This window comes from Catharus ustulatus, chromosome 2 (assembly GCF_009819885.2).
Source record: "Catharus ustulatus isolate bCatUst1 chromosome 2, bCatUst1.pri.v2, whole genome shotgun sequence".
NCBI lineage: Eukaryota > Metazoa > Chordata > Aves > Passeriformes > Turdidae > Catharus > Catharus ustulatus.
Genome location: NC_046222.1, coordinates 88,468,121 through 88,485,471, shown reverse-complemented (window position 1 = coordinate 88,485,471; position 17,351 = coordinate 88,468,121). Strand labels below are relative to the sequence as shown.

The window sequence follows — 17,351 nt, the reverse complement described above, 5'->3', positions numbered from 1 at the left end:
TTCTGTTTTCATCAATGTTTTATGAGAGGGAATGGGAAAAAGACATGGAGAATAATTTTATCAACACCTTCACAGCTTGACAACGAATACATATTAGGGAAAGCAGTGAACAACTTGTTAGGTATGAAACAGCAATAAGACATGCAATTGTCTGCTCCACTCCTGTCATTCTTGTCCAAGGATAATAATAGAACCTTCTCATATGTATCATACAAAATTTAAGGAATGAGGTACTCTATTGAAAGCTGTCTTCCTATTTTTTCCTTGTAATTCCCTCACCATCACAGCTCCTCCCAGTGTGAAGCTGTTAGATCCCTTTACTTATTTTGTGTTTGCATGAAATTGACTTTTGGACCTACATTTTTGCAGTACAGTAGTTTCACGAATACAAGCCGCACGGATTATAAGCCGCACCCCCGGTGCCTCGACAATGTTGCTGTCTTTGTCAATAGATAAGCCGCACCCCGAATATTAGCCGCACTTTCGTTCGTCGCGAGAATCCGTGCGCAGCTTTCACAAACTGGCCAATTAGTAACAGGATCGCGGCATAGCGGGCTTTACTGGCTCGGGGCGGGGCCAGGCAGGCTCGGCCCGCTCATGGTTGCCGACGGGGCCGGCTGGGTGGTGCTGCAGCCGCCGCCGGGCTCACTGGCCCCCCTCTCCCGTCAGCACCGCCCCGCCGCTGCGTTCACGTACTCGCCCTGACGGCGGGCCAGGCACTGCCGCCGCTGGCAGGCACGGCGGCCGCGTCGCCGCTGCGCTGTTTACGTAGTCGCCCTGACGGCGGGCCAGGCACTGCCGCCGCTGGCAGGCACGGCGGCCGCGTCGCCGCTGCGCTGTTTACGTAGTCGCCCTGACGGCGGGCCAGGCACTGCCGCCGCTGGCAGGCACGGCGGCCGCGTCGCCGCTGCGCTGTTTACGTAGTCGCCCTGACGGCGGGCCAGGCACTGCCGCCGCTGGCAGGCACGGCGGCCGCGTCGCCGCTGCGCTGTTTACGTAGTCGCCCTGACGGCGGGCCAGGCACTGCCGCCGCTGGCAGGCACGGCGGCCGCGTCGCCGCTGCGCTGTTTACGTAGTCGCCCTGACGGCGGGCCAGGCACTGCCGCCGCTGGCAGGCACGGCGGCCGCGTCGCCGCTGCGCTGTTTACGTAGTCGCCCTGACGGCGGGCCAGGCACTGCCGCCGCTGGCAGGCACGGCGGCCGCGTCGCCGCTGCGCTGTTTACGTAGTCGCCCTGACGGCGGGCCAGGCACTGCCGCCGCTGGCAGGCACGGCGGCCGCGTCGCCGCTGCGCTGTTTACGTAGTCGCCCTGACGGCGGGCCAGGCACTGCCGCCGCTGGCAGGCACGGCGGCCGCGTCGCCGCTGCGCTGTTTACGTAGTCGCCCTGACGGCGGGCCAGGCACTGCCGCCGCTGGCAGGCACGGCGGCCGCGTCGCCGCTGCGCTGTTTACGTAGTCGCCCTGACGGCGGGCCAGGCACTGCCGCCGCTGGCAGGCACGGCGGCCGCGTCGCCGCTGCGCTGTTTACGTAGTCGCCCTGACGGCGGGCCAGGCACTGCCGCCGCTGGCAGGCACGGCGGCCGCGTCGCCGCTGCGCTGTTTACGTAGTCGCCCTGACGGCGGGCCAGGCACTGCCGCCGCTGGCAGGCACGGCGGCCGCGTCGCCGCTGCGCTGTTTACGTAGTCGCCCTGACGGCGGGCCAGGCACTGCCGCCGCTGGCAGGCACGGCGGCCGCGTCGCCGCTGCGCTGTTTACGTAGTCGCCCTGACCGCGGGCCAGGCACTGCCGCCGCTGGCAGGCACGGCGGCCGCGTCGCCGCTGCGCTGTTTACGTAGTCGCCCTGACGGCGGGCCAGGCACTGCCGCCGCTGGCAGGCACGCCGGCCGCCCCCTCCCATCTGCACCGCCGCCGCGTTTCTTCGCCCTGGCCGGCACTGCATGCCCACGCACCGCCGGGCTCCCCCACGCTGCTGGCCCCCATTCTGCTGGGCTTCCCCCGCTGCCAGGCAGCCCCACCCGCCGGCCTTCCTGCTTCTGCCATGCTCCCCTGCACTGCTAGTCCCAGTTCTCCCAGGCTCCCCCGCCCTGCTGGCTCACGCTCTGCCGCCCTCCCTGCCCCGCCCTGCTGGCTCAGGCTCTGCCGCCCGCCCCCCACACTGCTGGCCCCGCCTCTGCCAGGCTTTCCCACCTCTGCCGGGGCCGGCCGGGCTCCAGCTTGGCTTGGGGCTGCCGCGGGCTCTCACTTCCGTGTTGGCAGCTTTTAGAATTTTGTTAATAGATTAGCCGCCCCGGAATATTAGCCGCACTTCCGGGTTTCCACCAAAATTTTGGTCAAATTGGTGCGGCTTGTATTCGTGAAATTACTGTATTTAAAATCTAGTTTCATTCTTATTAACTCAGTTTTGCTTAAAATGGTAATATTTGAGTTAAAAGTTCTTGTATGCAGTTTCTGATTTATTTGCTTGTTCTGGAAACTATGAGCAAAATACATGTTTGTTATTAAAATGTGAAGATTATTTTGCTCTATATACCAATTTCTGACATATGCTGTTAGTATGTGAAACGACAGAGCAGCAGGGGGTAGAAAATAAAAATTTCGGCAGAAAATAGTGGGAATAATTCTTATCTATTGTGATGATAATGAAATTTTGTTTTGCTTAATCAAAAGTCTCTCCATGCGTTCAACTTGTGTGTGTTTTTAGTTGTATTGTGCTTATGGTATGACTGCATGTACTGTAAACTAAACAAGTAGGTAAGTATACACATATGTGAACCACACAATGAATGGTCATGAGAGGAGTGTTTGTTGCTCTCTGATCTTCTTTTTAAGGTATCCAATCATGGGCATCAATGTTGTGCTGGGGTCATACTTAGAAAACAGTCCCCAAGTGTCATGTTGGGATGAAGGCTCTCCTTCTTCTGGGTGCCCCCAGACTTCTGCAGCCCATGGGAAATGGGGGGAATTCACAGTGCAAGGAGTTCTGAAGAGCCAGCCCTTTGTGCTGCCCTGATGATGGTTCAAGATTATCAGCTGGCACTGAGCAAGGAGAAGGATGGCTGTGAGTGAAGAGTCCACAGAAAATTCTGAAACTTCAGTTATTTTTAAATCCGAATAAATACTTTTTGCTGTGCCTTGGGTGAGAAGATGTAAGTGGATAGGATATATTTAATTACACATTGAAGTGATCAGAATGCCACCTGGAAGAAATCTTTACATTTTTCTGAGCAGAACAGGTCCTTTTCAGCTTTGAATTTTCTTTTCTTGCCCTCAAATACTCCCCTTGGATTGTTAAGTACACACACAACATACTGAAGAGATAAGAAACATTGACAGTTTCCAAACAACTGACAACTTTTCAAAGAACATGCTTGAATTAACTGTGGGCATAAAACTGTTATGTAACTGTGCCTGTTCTTGGTAAGGAAAGCTAGGAAAAAAGTGAGGCTAGTAAAGGTGATATCCTTTGGTGGTATTCTGATGAGAGGAAATCTGTCCTTCACAGTCACCCAAGAAATGGCAGGACCTGACAGTGAGGTTAATAGGGCCCTGCAAGCAAGGAGCAGGCTATGATAAATGATGGTTCCTTTCTCACAGTGGAAGGGCAGTCCAGAAGACTTTGGGAAAGTGAATAGACACTGGAATAGAATAAAATATCATTTGAACAATCTTCTGATTTCGGGGAAGGTTTGTTATTTTTCGTGTAATTTTTCTTCAAAACATGGAATGTTCTTAGAATATTTTCCTTCAAACTGTACCTTGATTAGACAAATAATCTTTGTTTCTCTTAGTTGAAATAACAACATGACAATGATTAAAGAGTTATTCAGGAAAATAACCCACCATCATCGTATTTTAAATAATTTTATTTTTTTTCTTTATTTTACAGAGAAGAGTAGAGAAAATTCAGTTTTTAATTAAAAATCAAGCAAAACCTCACACAATCCAAAACTAGGTTTATACTAGATTAAGTAAAAGGAAGTGTTTAGCTATTTATGCATTTAATTTTATTTCAATAACTTGTCCAATGAGAAATAATGGAAAGTCTGTTTCACAGGTATTGGTTTTTAGTGTGGTTGACATCTCTGTGCTATTGATTTGGAAATGTCTGTATTGAAGATCTGTGTCCACAGTGCTGCTTATTTTACTTTAGTTCATTAAATCAGAACTCTTTACCATTTTAAATGGCAGAACTGGAATGTAGGTGTGAATTGCGTTGTCTGACTTATTAAATTAAATTTATTTAATGTCAATGTCCAGAAATTTAGGTCATACTTGAGGTTTCCCAGAGAAGGCATACCTAGAAAAACAAACTTTAACATATATAAGCTTATTGAGCAAAGTCAGGAAAACCTTAAACAAACCAGGCACAAAAAAACCAGACAGGGTAGTCAAGGTCCCCTAGCACTTTAGATGGCTTTATTCTTACCTTATACTGAAAAAAAAAAACCAAACCAAACCAAAACAAAACAAAACAAAAACAAAAACAAAAATACTTGGCATAAAGCCCTTCTAACAAATTCAAGTTAAAATTTTAAAGAGAAAATTTAGAAGAGTTGGCTGGGGCTGTCATCCCTACACAGAATATATAAAGAAATGAGGAATGAAATGAATGAGCAGAATAACTGACTTTGTGTTAGTTTTATTGAGGAAGCATGAATTTGAATAATGACATTCCAGTCACTTCGGCTGCCTTGTTTATATACAGTTATGCACCAAGCTTCCCCTGAAATAAATGAGGCTTTAATTTTTCTTGCTAGCTACATTAATTATGCTGCTTTTATGCTTTTAAATAATGTGACTGTTCTTGTATCAGGTAGTACACATCTGTGTTACAGACCAGCATTCACAAATACCTTCATTAGGTGAGTACTTTACAATCATTATTAATGAGAACCACCATGACAATTTATCAGGAGATATCATGCCACAAGGTTCACTGGTTTCCCTGGTACAATCAGTAATTTTGAAAGAGGATATATTGGTTGTTTTCTAGTAAACAAAAGGAAATTGTGGTACTCTCAGTTGAAGACGCCGTATATAGTAGAACATGTAATAAGTAGACATAGATGTACTTTTGCCCATGCATGCAAAGTACCAAATCTCTCCAGAAGTCTTTGGGAATATGTTGCAGATGTGCTCATCCATCTTTTAAGTTGTAAAAATGAACTGGATATTTTACCTTCTTTGCCACCACTCAAGACAAAACTCTTCCTCTTTATCTCCCCTGTTGCAAGCAGATTGGGATGAAAATTATTATTAGAGTTTTTCCTGCCTACAGTTTTTAATTTTATTATTCAATTTTTATTAAAAAACAAAAACAAAACAAAACAAACAAAAAAACCTAACCAACAACAGAACACTTTAATTTGCTCTAGAGAATAAATCAGGAAAATAACTAGGAAATGTTTGGAAATTTTAAATTTTATTTTGTTGTGATGGTGTTTGAGTGGAGATGTGTAGACCCGGGACTCACAAGAAGGTCACCCTACAACAAAGGACTCCAGTACCTATCACTCAAGCTGAATCCAAAGGAGACTCTCAGACAGGAAATTTCAGGATGTGAGTACTGCAACCAGATGTACTGGATGAACACCTAGGAATAAGGAAAGCCAAAAGCATTGATTCCCCAGGCTTAGACAGTTATCCAAAACACATGGAGAATTTTGCTTGAAATACTGTTTGGACCTCATAAAACTGAATTTTGCCAGCATGATTTTACATAATTTCTGACTAAACCTAGTCCATAATGGCAAATATAAAGTGTTTGGCAGTCTTTTGCTCCTGGAAAACATTTCAGTTTGACACCTGATTGTAGCCATTTGTGCTCACAGACAGATGCACCATTAACCTTATTTTGGATGCAACATTACTATGAATAGATCTAAACGTTTATGTGTACTGTTAAAAAATATTATGTGATTATTTGACAGGAAAAAAGCTTCTTTTCCAATAAGCAGAGTTAATTCAAGTTATATACTTAAGATATAAATGTTGATTAAAGGAAGCATGATCCTATTGGTTTTGCTTTAAAAAATCATGGTGACACAGTCTCCCTAAAAGCTATAACTTTTTTGTGTCTTATGTATTCAGTGAAGTACACTAGTTATAACCCCTAAAGTGGGTTATGCCTGTTTATGTGAATTTTTAAAGAAAAGTAGAGAAGCGTACAGTAAATAGCTTTTGCAAATTTAGATTCAACCTTAGTTCTAATGTACTTCTAACAGACTTCTTTCACTTTTCTCGTTCCAGATAACATTTATTCAGCAGAAAATTGGGTATCTATGTCCATTTAGGCAATGAGGTATTTCCTAACTGCATAATTAATGTAGGAACTCTCAAAGTGGAAATCTTCTTTGATCATAAAATACATGTCCTGGGAAAATAAGTATTTTTTTCTGGTTTGGTTGTTAGGTTTGTCGCCATTTTTTTCCCAATGTATCCTTTGATAATATTATGTTTACTAAAGGATAATAATCTAGATCTACATCTTCAATTGTAAAAAGGTGATTTTACAAGACAGCTCTTAAATTGTATTTCAGAAAACAACTCACAAAAATTATCAACAAAGGTTTATTTTGTTTCTTTTTTCTCCATAGCTGGGAAGCAGACTACAAATATCCATGCTTGAATTTTTCAAAGGTCTATCATGGTAGTCATCACTGGAGTGGTATACAACAGTAAAGGATTTCAATACCTTTTGTAATTCACTCTCCTTTCCCAACTCTTGACCTGAGTTTATTGATCTTCACATCACAGTTAATTGTTTGAATCTAAATATATATTTAATATGTTCAATACACATAAGCAATAAACCCCAATCTCAGAAAGTAATTGTTTTACTCTAGCAGTGATTATATCGACTCCCAAGCTCTCTGTGCTCAAAATTAAGGATGAATAAGATTGTCCAGCTTCTCCATACAAACTGTTTTCTGAATTTCTAAGTTGCTGGTTAGTACTGTTTGCTCCTGTATTTACAAGCCAACCTAATAAAATTACTAGATATTTCATGTCAGGAAATAGGAAACAATTTTCCTCTGGGCAGATGGGAGAAAATCATTAGGGAAGTGACTGCATTCACTTCTGGATAACAAACTCTGCTCTTCATCAATTCAGTGCATCACTGGCAACCTTCTTATCTCCTACTCTCTTGCTGATACCATGAGACATATGGTTCTTTGTATAGAAGTGTTAAATGTGTTATATTTTACAGGTGTCTCACATATTGTAGAGAAGATTATAGTGCAGGTGTTCTGGAGAATGTTTTTGAGTTCAGTCCCTACTGAATTGTTTTCCACAATCACAGGAGACTGGATCTGGGGGCTGATGCAATCTTTTCAAGCCCTGAGTTTAATGTCTTAAGGCATTAAGGAATTTGGGCATAGAAAATAAGTATACCTGGGTGCAGGTTCTATGCAACATGGAAGATTAGAAAAATGAAATTTTAACAGACCTTTATATCTTAGTGAAAGTGAACTTTCATAATATTTAAAACTGCAAGGTTTTGATACTGCATCCTTTGAATGTAGTGTTGTAGCTTTTTCATGTTGAGATTTTAAAATATTTTTCAAAATAAAACAACTTAATTTTGTAGGCATTGGTTCTCCTGCAAACATTTTAGCTGGTGGAACAAAATAACAAGCACTTTTAGCCTCCAGCAATCTAAATATTTTAAAGATAGATGGGAAGATATGAAGCATGTCTGTGATTGCTCTGGACATTTCTTATATACAACAAAATCAGTAAAGAGCTAAGGTAAAAAGAGAGCCTCAGGGCACTGAATAGTAATGTTTAGATTGCAAGGGATATTAGAAAGCAGACAGTGTAAGAATTCTTTTCCTGAACTTTCTGGTATAACATTGCAGGGATGACACTCTGTAGTAATGCTTACAGGAATTGTCTGATAGAGTTTAAGAGTATAAAACCAGCGACAATGTACAAGTATGAATGTGAGTATTTAACAGCTGAGTGAAACATCTGAAATGCCTTTTAACAAAGTCAATATTGAGTTTTCTCTCCTTTAATTTAACAATGAGATTTCTTCACTGAAATGAAAATATAAGAATTTCAGCTTTGCAAGCTTTGCAGAAACTGCTCACATGCCTGAAATTACAGTAAATTCACGAATACAAGCCGCACTGAGTATAAGCCGCATCTCCGGGTTTTGGCAAATATTTCGGTTTTTGTCCATAGATAAGCCGCACACGAATATAAGCCGCTCTGTCGTTCGCAGCGAGGACCCGCGTGCAATTAGTAACAGAACCGCGGGAGGGCGGGGTTTACTGGCTGAGCTAAGGCTGTGCAGGCTCGGCCCGCTAGGGGCCGCTGACGGGGCCAGGTGGCCCAGCCCGGTGCTGCCGCTCGGGGCCAGCCGCTGCTGCCCCTGGGCTCGGTCACCCCGGGTCGGCGCTGCCCCGCGGTGGCAGGCAGGGACGGAGCTTCCCCCGCTCCTACAGCAGCGGCGGCGGGCGGGGACGGAGCTTTCCCGCGCCCGTGGCGCCGGCGGCGGGCGCGGACAAAGCACCCCGCCTCCTCCCCGAGCCGCGGCAATGGCGGCGCGCACTTCCCGCCCCCCCCCGGGCCGCGGCAATGGCGGTGTGGGGCTCCCGCCGGCTCCCCGAGACGCGGCAATGGCGGCACGCACTTACCCCCCCTCCCCGGGCCGCAGCAATGGCTGCGCGGGGCTCCCGTCGGCTCCCGGAGCCACGGCAATGGCGGCGCCCCCCCCCCCGTCGGCTCCCCGGGCCGCGGCAATGGCGGCGCGGCCCCCCCGAGCCACGGCAATGGCGGCGCCCCTCCCCCGTTGGCTCCCCGGGCCGCGGCAATGGCGGCGCCCCCCCCCCCCGCGTCCTCCCTGAGCCGCGGCAATGGCGGCGCGGCCCCCCCGTCGGCTCCCCGAGCCGCGGCAATGGCGGCGCCCCCCCCCCGTCGGCTCCCCGGGCCGCGGCAATGGCGGCGCCCACCCCCCGTCGGCTCCCCGGGCCGCGGCAATGGCGGCGCCCACCCCCCGTCGGCTCCCCGGGCCGCGGCAATGGCGGTGCCCCCCCCCCCCCCTCCCCTGGGCTGCAGCAGAGGAGGAAAGAGAGCTCTCCCACCTCTCTCCCCGCCCCCCGTGCTGCCTGCAGGGAGCCAGGGCGACACGGTAACACTGTAACAATTGCGAAATGCCGGCTTTTACTGGCCGGTGCTTGGCTCGGCACTCTGGCTGGCACGTCTGGGGTTGTAAATGTCAGAAAATTATTAATATATTAGCCGCACCCGACTATTAGCCGCACTTCCGGGTTTCCACCAAAATTTTTGTCAAATTGCTGCGGCTTGTATTCGTGAAATTACTGTATTGAGATTTGTTGGTAGAAAAGGAGGGAGAAAGTTGGAATCAGCTGTCTGTTTTGGCAAATGTTAAGAACCAATTAGTGAGAGAAGCCTCTGCCTGAATTAAGATGCAAATGAGACAACATGTAGAAGTCAACAATACAGATGTTATTTTACATTAAATGTAGATAGAGAGATAGAAAATAATAGAAAAGGGGGGATAGAGAGAGAGACAGAGAGCAAGATCAAGCAGAAGATCATCACCACTCACAGATCCAGAGGTATCCAACTTCTCCTTCTGCACAATCTGCATCTTAGTTGTGGAATTCCTGAGGTTGTTCAAAACTTTTCATCATTTATACATTTTAGCAAACATAGGAATTAAGGCTCATTAGATACACAGTTGTCTTATTCTGTTGGTTGAATGATTCCACCACTTCTAATGTCAATTTGTCCCCATGTTCAGTCTTTCTCATCTTTTGAGTTGGTTTCTTGAGTTGATGGGCTGTGAGTCTGTTATCATGATCTCCCCCTGCCAGAATTACCTTTTACCCATCACAGAGGATTTCAGTACAGCTTTTAATCTGGCTTTCCTTTTGTTTGACCAGCGATATGCATATAAGCAGTTGCCTATTTACACTGTTTACCACAATGGGAATTTTTGTCTGGATGCATTAACCAGGATGAGCTAACCAGGTCTTGCCTCCACCAGACCTCGAGTTAGCATCATCCCATCACTCCAATAGAATTCTATGCTGACCTCATGCCACAGAGACAGGCAACTGGGCTCTTTAGCAAACAAATCATGAACTGTCTCATAAATACCTTGAGTACAGATTTTCAAATTTTCTTAAAAGAAATACACAAAGGGAAACTATTTTCATTTGAAATTAAGTTCAAAATTGCATAATTATTGCAGAATTATACTCAAGAAGGCAAAGAAACACTTTTTTTTAGGTTCATAAAGGATTTAGATAAACACAGAAGACATCCAATGCTCTTATGCAGAGAATCTTCCTATAAAAATCTGTGTCTTACTAAAATGACAGATATGACTTTAAATTTTCTGCCTATTATTTTCCTCCTTTTCAACAACACTGATGAAAATCTGCAAGTTTGGTAAACAGGATGCAGACTGGGTGGATCTTGCCCCCCTGGGGCAATACTGGTCCACTGAGTCAGTGCCCCTGTGCTAAAGACCTTCACCATTGCAGTCATGCTGGCTAAATACATGCAGTGGTAGGAGAACTGGGCAAGCAGTGAAGTTTACCCTCTTTGTCTCTTAATTTTGTGGAAATGAGCAAATTCAGTCTGATTTATTCTACAAATGATTGGTGTTTCTCATATGACCTTCTGAGATGTCTTTATTCAAATATTGGTGGAAAAGACCCCTCCAATTTTAATGTATATAGAAAGTCATCAACTAATAATGTATCCTTGCCATTGTACCGGTGAAAATCCCAATGAAAATCAAACCTGAATCGTAAATATTGTGTATCTCAAGGGCTTCCCATTTCTAGCTATTTTAAACAACAGTAAAATGAAATCTTAATGAAGCATGTCTAAAATATGTTTAATACTTGTGTATGCTGTATTGAGGTATTCTGAATAAGATTTCAAATCTATTGTAAACATCAGTGATAAGTTCAAAACAAAATATCATTATTATAATAAATTAAAGCCAATTATTGACTTGAAACCGAAATGAAACATCTGCTCTTTCATGGGAAATATTTAGCAGCAATGTTTTACTTTCAGAAGTTTATTTAAAATTTTAATTGGAATTTCATGTCTGCTTACTTGTAGGACATAGCTCAAGACTAGAGTTCTAAAATAATATAGAATATAACATAACAAAAGTTAATGAAGAGAAAATAAAATAAATTGCAAAATGTTAATATTTGCTGCAAAAGATGCATTATGTTCTACTTATTTGCTCTTTGTCTTTTGTTTCTTTGGTTTAATCTCTAGAGATTTCCCTTTATCCTTTTAGCATTCTTGACTTATTCTACCCACCCTCCTTTCCTCTAGTTACAGATGCACAGAAATAAAGTATTCAAAAATCTTTTTTATCAATTAAATATTTTCCTTTGATTTCATATTTTCTTTTTTATCTTTAACTTTTCTAATACTTTTTATTCCATAAGTTTCTTCTCTTGCATTTTTCTCATTTGCCTCATGTAAATAATATTATCTGCTGCTACCTTTCTCTAAGATTCCCCCTTTGCTTCTTTTTTTTTCTCTTTTGCTCTTATCTTTTCCTACTTCTCATCATCCCTCAATCTGTTGTGTTTCCTTATACTTTTCTTCTGTTTCCTGTCATAAATTGATCATTTGTCTGCTGCCAACAAATCATCATCTAAAAGCTGGATTTCAGAACAGTGTTCTGAATCTACATCACTAGCAGCAAAAGTAAAAGTTGCAATGCCATTGTTTCGCGTTGGTTGTAGATTGTAGTTCAACTCTCCAGAATGCTTTTATTTTAAATGCTAATATTTATATTGTCGTGGAGCACAAATACCTCATTCTTGGATAAAAAGCTTACAAGTATTCAGATTAATAAGTATGGGACAAGTACAGAATGAGGAAAAATTAGGAAATACGAAGCAATAACCTTAATTTTCTTCTGTAACTGTTTCTTTTATTTTGCTCTATGGTGGATCATGCTAGAGAGTGATTAAAATAAATATTCAGGGAAATGGATGAAATATATTCAGATGCAATCACAGTAAAGCGTGATTCACATTTCAAGTTTCTATTGTTGTCGTTCAAGATGGTACTTAATAAGAGCAATGCACTGAGATCAAGATGAAGCTCTGTAGTCAACATCACTGATAAGAGCTTTTTGAGTTTAATTTGTGCATAATTGCGTCTGAATAGCAGCTTTTTTTTTTTATTTTTTAACTCTGATTTACTAATACTACAGACAAATTAAGAATGTGAATCTAGTGCTGCATAGAAAGCAGAAGGACCTGGAAATCACCAGAGAATTGAAGAGAGTTCTTCACTGACTTCTTTTTCTTTGCAGAGCTAAAACTTATTTACTGCTTTTGAAAATTAATGAATACATGTAATGAACCCCATTCCACAGGTCACATGAGTTTTCAGGAACTCTAGAAGAACACATAGATCCACCACTTTAAAATATAAAAAGCTTTCCTACTGCGAAATTACAGACAGATAATAAGGAGAGATAATATGAGAGATATGACCATGGATGAAGATCTGGCAGGCGCTTCCTTCCAGTCATTGCCCAAAGAGAGAGCTGGGTGGAATGACCCATTCAGTAATGCTCATGCCTTCACAAGCAGCTGGAGAGCAAGCCCTGGTACTGAAGTTCTGTAGTTCACGGGGTAGCTGAATCTGGGGACATGCGGACCCATGGAGCTCCTCCATCCCCAGGTCCAGCTCACTGCAAGGCTGAGCACATACTCCCAGCAGAGACATGAACAATATTAGCATGGCTAGGTGCATAGACTGAGAAAAGTGTGTCTTTTTCAGCCCAGCTCTCATCCCAACATGAGCAGCAAGGACTGTTCTCTGCTCCAGTTTATCGGAATGGGAGATAGTAAGTGCAGCTAGCTACCTGTTGCATAGCTAACTGTACCTGCTCAATCCTCTTCTTAGCTAGTCCCTAAGCCTCAGCTCCTCTGAGTTGCTACCAGTGGGCACTCAGGACCTGCCAGCTTGTGCTGTCTCATTTCTTGCTTCCCTTGGCCAGCCAGTGTTGTCACCTTTTCCTTCATACTTGTTGTCTCACAGACACCTTGTTCCCTTCCTTTGACTCTTCTCCTTAGCATCACCTAATAAGTTTCTCACATCCTGCAATTCCCTGAAAACTTCTTTTGATAAGTTTCATGCACTCCCCCAGACCTGTGCTGACACTAAGTCCTTTGCTCATTGAGACAGCAAGCCCCTTCAGTTGCATGCAATTAGAGGGAGAAAGTTCTGATCAGGGACAATGGCCTCATCATGTGACCTTGGAGATTAACCATTACTTGCACATGTCAGGTAGAACAGAAAAAAAATAAGCTGTACAGATAGTTTAAGGTACCTGAGGAGAAGAGGCACACCTGTCTTGGGATATTTCTTATAGGATACACTCATATACATATATTTTTCACCTCTAAAAGCTGTATCATTTCATTCACCACATATATAATTTGAATGAATGGTTTTAAGCTGATGCCTTTAACAGGACTAAAGAAGATGCTATGGCCCCTATATTATTTAATATTAATAGGTATTAAAAAAGTAAATAAATAAGAAGTAAATAATTTATTGATTGATAAAAGATGATTGGATGGAAATCTAGTCCTATGAGGAGAAAAAATTTATATTTGAAGTTAGTATTTGGTTTTGGTTGTTTGGGATATGATTCTACCATCAGTCATTTTGTAATAACATGTCAAATATCAGTAAAAAACATTTCATTCATTTTTTTTCTAAAGAGGTTATCTCCATGAAATATTCAATATTGCTTAATTTCTGCTTTTTATTTAGGCCAGGAAGAATAAAATTAATACAATTACAATTCTACAAGTAAATGCTATTTGAAACTCTCTAGCAGCCGGAAATAGATTCATAACAAAATCATGCAACAGCTGCTATCACTAGTGATCAGCTTGATAATGTTTTCTCTCTCTTTTTCATTTATCAATAAGAATTATTTCATGGCATTGTCTTCAACAGCTGAGGAAGAAATAAAACACTTACAGGGTACCCATGTAAATATGGAAATGGTGAAGTAGTCTATGTTCTTTTATTTTGACACAGAAATGTCTTTGGTCTTTTGGTACAGTTAGTCGGTTGTCATCTATTTGTTGTGTTTTATTTCTGATCACTAGAGATTGTTCACGCCTTAATGAAATTAGCCCTTGCTTTACATTGCATCAATATTTGTGAAAACAAAAAGTCCTGTCTACAAGCCAGAATTAAAGAAATAAGGTGATTTTGTCATAGTTAAATTTTATGTATGGATTGCATGATTGCTGCATGGTTAAACCAGTATAATTGTGCAGTTAGAATTACTGAAAAGTGGTCTGAGTTTTTTGGGTCAGTTCAGGCATGAAAAAAACAGGTAAAAAGTATTAGCTAAGAAAAAAAAAATTTCCAAAGAACATTATGTGTATTGAGCAACATTGCTAATATGATACAATGAGGAGGACGCTAATGCATATCTTTAGAGACCTCCCTACTAGCAAACATTGATGTAATATGTAGAGAAAATTATTTTGCCCACAAACTTCTGTGTACAATAGATTTCATAAATAAAGTTGTTAAAGGAAGTAAAAAGCATGTTTGAGTCCAGGATCAGCAGAATTCATTTTAGAAAAAGAGTCAGTTTGAACCAAAGACTTGGTATTTGCCAGGTACAACCAGGAATTTTTGACTCTTTGCCCCAGTGGTGGTTTCTCAGTCCATGGACACCTCTGATTTGCATTGGAGAAAATCTTTATGTCATAATACCTTCAACACATTGCTCTCAATAGTGTACATTGGATCTTGTTGATTTTCCAACAAGATGTACCTCATCCAACCTTTGAAGAGATCGGTTCAGCTGCCATGAATCCATTCTAGCTGTGGCTGTCAGAGGAATTTTCTATTTCTAGATGATCCCCTTATGTCTGGGAAACATGTGCAGTAGCATTTTGGCAAAACCAATTATGTTCACATACTTTTCCTTTAGAAATAAATTAAAAATCAATTAATTCTACATGCCAGCTTCTAGTGAAAGTCAGAAATCTGTTGTCATTTTCATTATTTTCTTGGTACTAACTTAATGCTCCTCACAAAATTCCTGAGTAGCATGTTACCTTACTTTTGAGAAGCAATATTTGTGCACCTCTGCAGTAGTTTCCTCACTGGAGATCGAATAGATTCTGTATAAACTCTAAGAGCAAGAAACTTGTTTCCCTTTGGGAACATTTTCAGTCTAGAATAAATAGAATTGAACATAAAGGAAGGAATTTATAATTTCTTATATCTACAGTAACAAGACCTAGACTACTAGGACCCTGCATGATCTAGACTGCTTTTCTCTTACTTAAGTTAGAGATCAAGACAGAGCATACCTTCCCCTATGCCAGATCATTTTTGCCCTGCAGTCTTGCAAAAAAACCCCAAGCAATAAATTAACCCACCCTAATAACATTGCAGCATATCTGGTAAGACAGAAAAATTCCATGTTCTTTACAAGAAAAAAAACAAAAACAACTTTTAATCATTTGCAATTCAGCAGTGTTCAGTAATTGCTATCACTTATGTTTGATTGTTTAGGGACCTTTCTCTTACCCTCCTCTGTCTCTCAATCCACCCTCCCCACCTTTTTTTAAAAATATATATATATAGAGTGGTTCTTGAATTGAAATGAAGAGTTAGAGATGGCAGCATGTCAGGAGAAAGGATATGTAAATAACAAGCCCAAATATTCCTTCAGTCCCTAAGGAGCAGAAACAAAGACATTGTTTCTGACTCACTCAATTAAAAATAGTCGAAGCAAAGATGCCCAGGATGAGAAAGCAGCCTGAAATGTATTAGAAAGTTCCAGTTACAAAGTGATAATAGTGAAAATATTACATATGGAAGTGAAATCAAATATGTAAGCACAAAAAGAACTGGTTCACCTTTAAAAACAGTAATTTCATTGCGTGTGTCAGAAACACACTCTGCAAAATATGAATTCCAGTTCTGACATACAATTCTGGCTAAATGTTCGAGGAATCTAGCATCCCTGAAATGGTAGGATATCACAGATTTGCAAGAAAATTCAGGTTATCAGAGACTCCTGATATTAATCAAGCCCAGACACCTGCTCAAAGCAAACTAACTTCAAAGTAGATCAGTTTGTTTAAGACTTCTGGGCCAGTTTTGAAAATCTCCAGGAGCCTCTCTGGAAAACACAGCCTCACGTACAAACACTTGCAAATGGATCATACTTTTTTTCGTTTTTCTGCAGGCAGGAGTTGCCATGCTACATTCAGCCCATTGCATCTCTGTTTTGTAGTGCACCTCAGAGAATAGCCTGATTCTGTCTTTCCTATTCCCCCACTTTTTGCAGTGAGTGAAAATAGAGTAATTTATAAAGAAGAAGCATGCATGTAGGCAAGCTTGACAGACATAACCTGAAGGGCTGTGTGAAAGCTACTTTTGTTTCCCAGCCCTACCACACTCAAAAGAGCATTTCTGGTGAATTTTTTACAATCATCTCATAATAATTTTTCAAGAAGAAAATTTTACTCTCCCCTCCAATATGCCCTAGCATCCTCCGCTTACTCTTTCCAAATGATACCATTTCACTAACCACTGAAGAAGTAAGCATTTTTTCTCCCCTTACCTTCTACTACACATCCACAGTATATAAAATATGGCCCTTTTTTATGTCTCAAGAATTACAAGACCATAATTTTTTGAGTTCATGTGATCATGATTATTTGTACCTGAAATAATTTCAATACTGCCTCAGAGCAAAGATGCAGTTGGCAAAGTTTTCCTCACAGCACACTGCATGATAGAGCTGGCTCTGGTGTTTCTGATTTCCCAGCCTGCTTGTTTGACTAATTAGATGTTGGGCTCTGTAGATGGTTTTGAAGTTGTTTATTCCCTATCTAATGACATTACATGTGTCACAGCAACTGGTAATGTGAGGTGCTCAGCTTAGAAAACACACAGGAAACATCTGGGGTTAGACACTGCCAGTCTGCAGAGAGCGTTGCTTTTTCCTTTACCAAAACAAAACATCCTAGAAAAGGAGGGAAAGCAAGACAAATAACAACATATTAATACTCAGGCATCCATTACATGCATTGCTAACACATGCTCAATATCTCAGAGAGAGGAAACGAGGGCACTACCTCTGCTTCTGCACATCTTCCCCTATTCTGCCATGTTGTCTTGAAGCATTTTATTCAATTTTGGGCAGTATCTACTTTTTAGTTTCTAGCAAATATTCAAGTAGTCTGTAGCTAAAAGTAAAGATATATTTGTAATGAAGTAACAATAATTTTGGGTTTTCCAGTGGATTCTAGATTTATTTCACACT

At 42.1% G+C, this 17,351-nt stretch overlaps 1 protein-coding gene across 1 annotated transcript in view; it reads left to right on the top strand.

Annotated features, from left to right (window-relative positions):
• NALF1 (NALCN channel auxiliary factor 1) overlaps positions 1-17,351 on the top strand; it is a 465,536-nt gene that overhangs the window by 214,994 nt on the left and 233,191 nt on the right. The window lies entirely within an intron of this gene.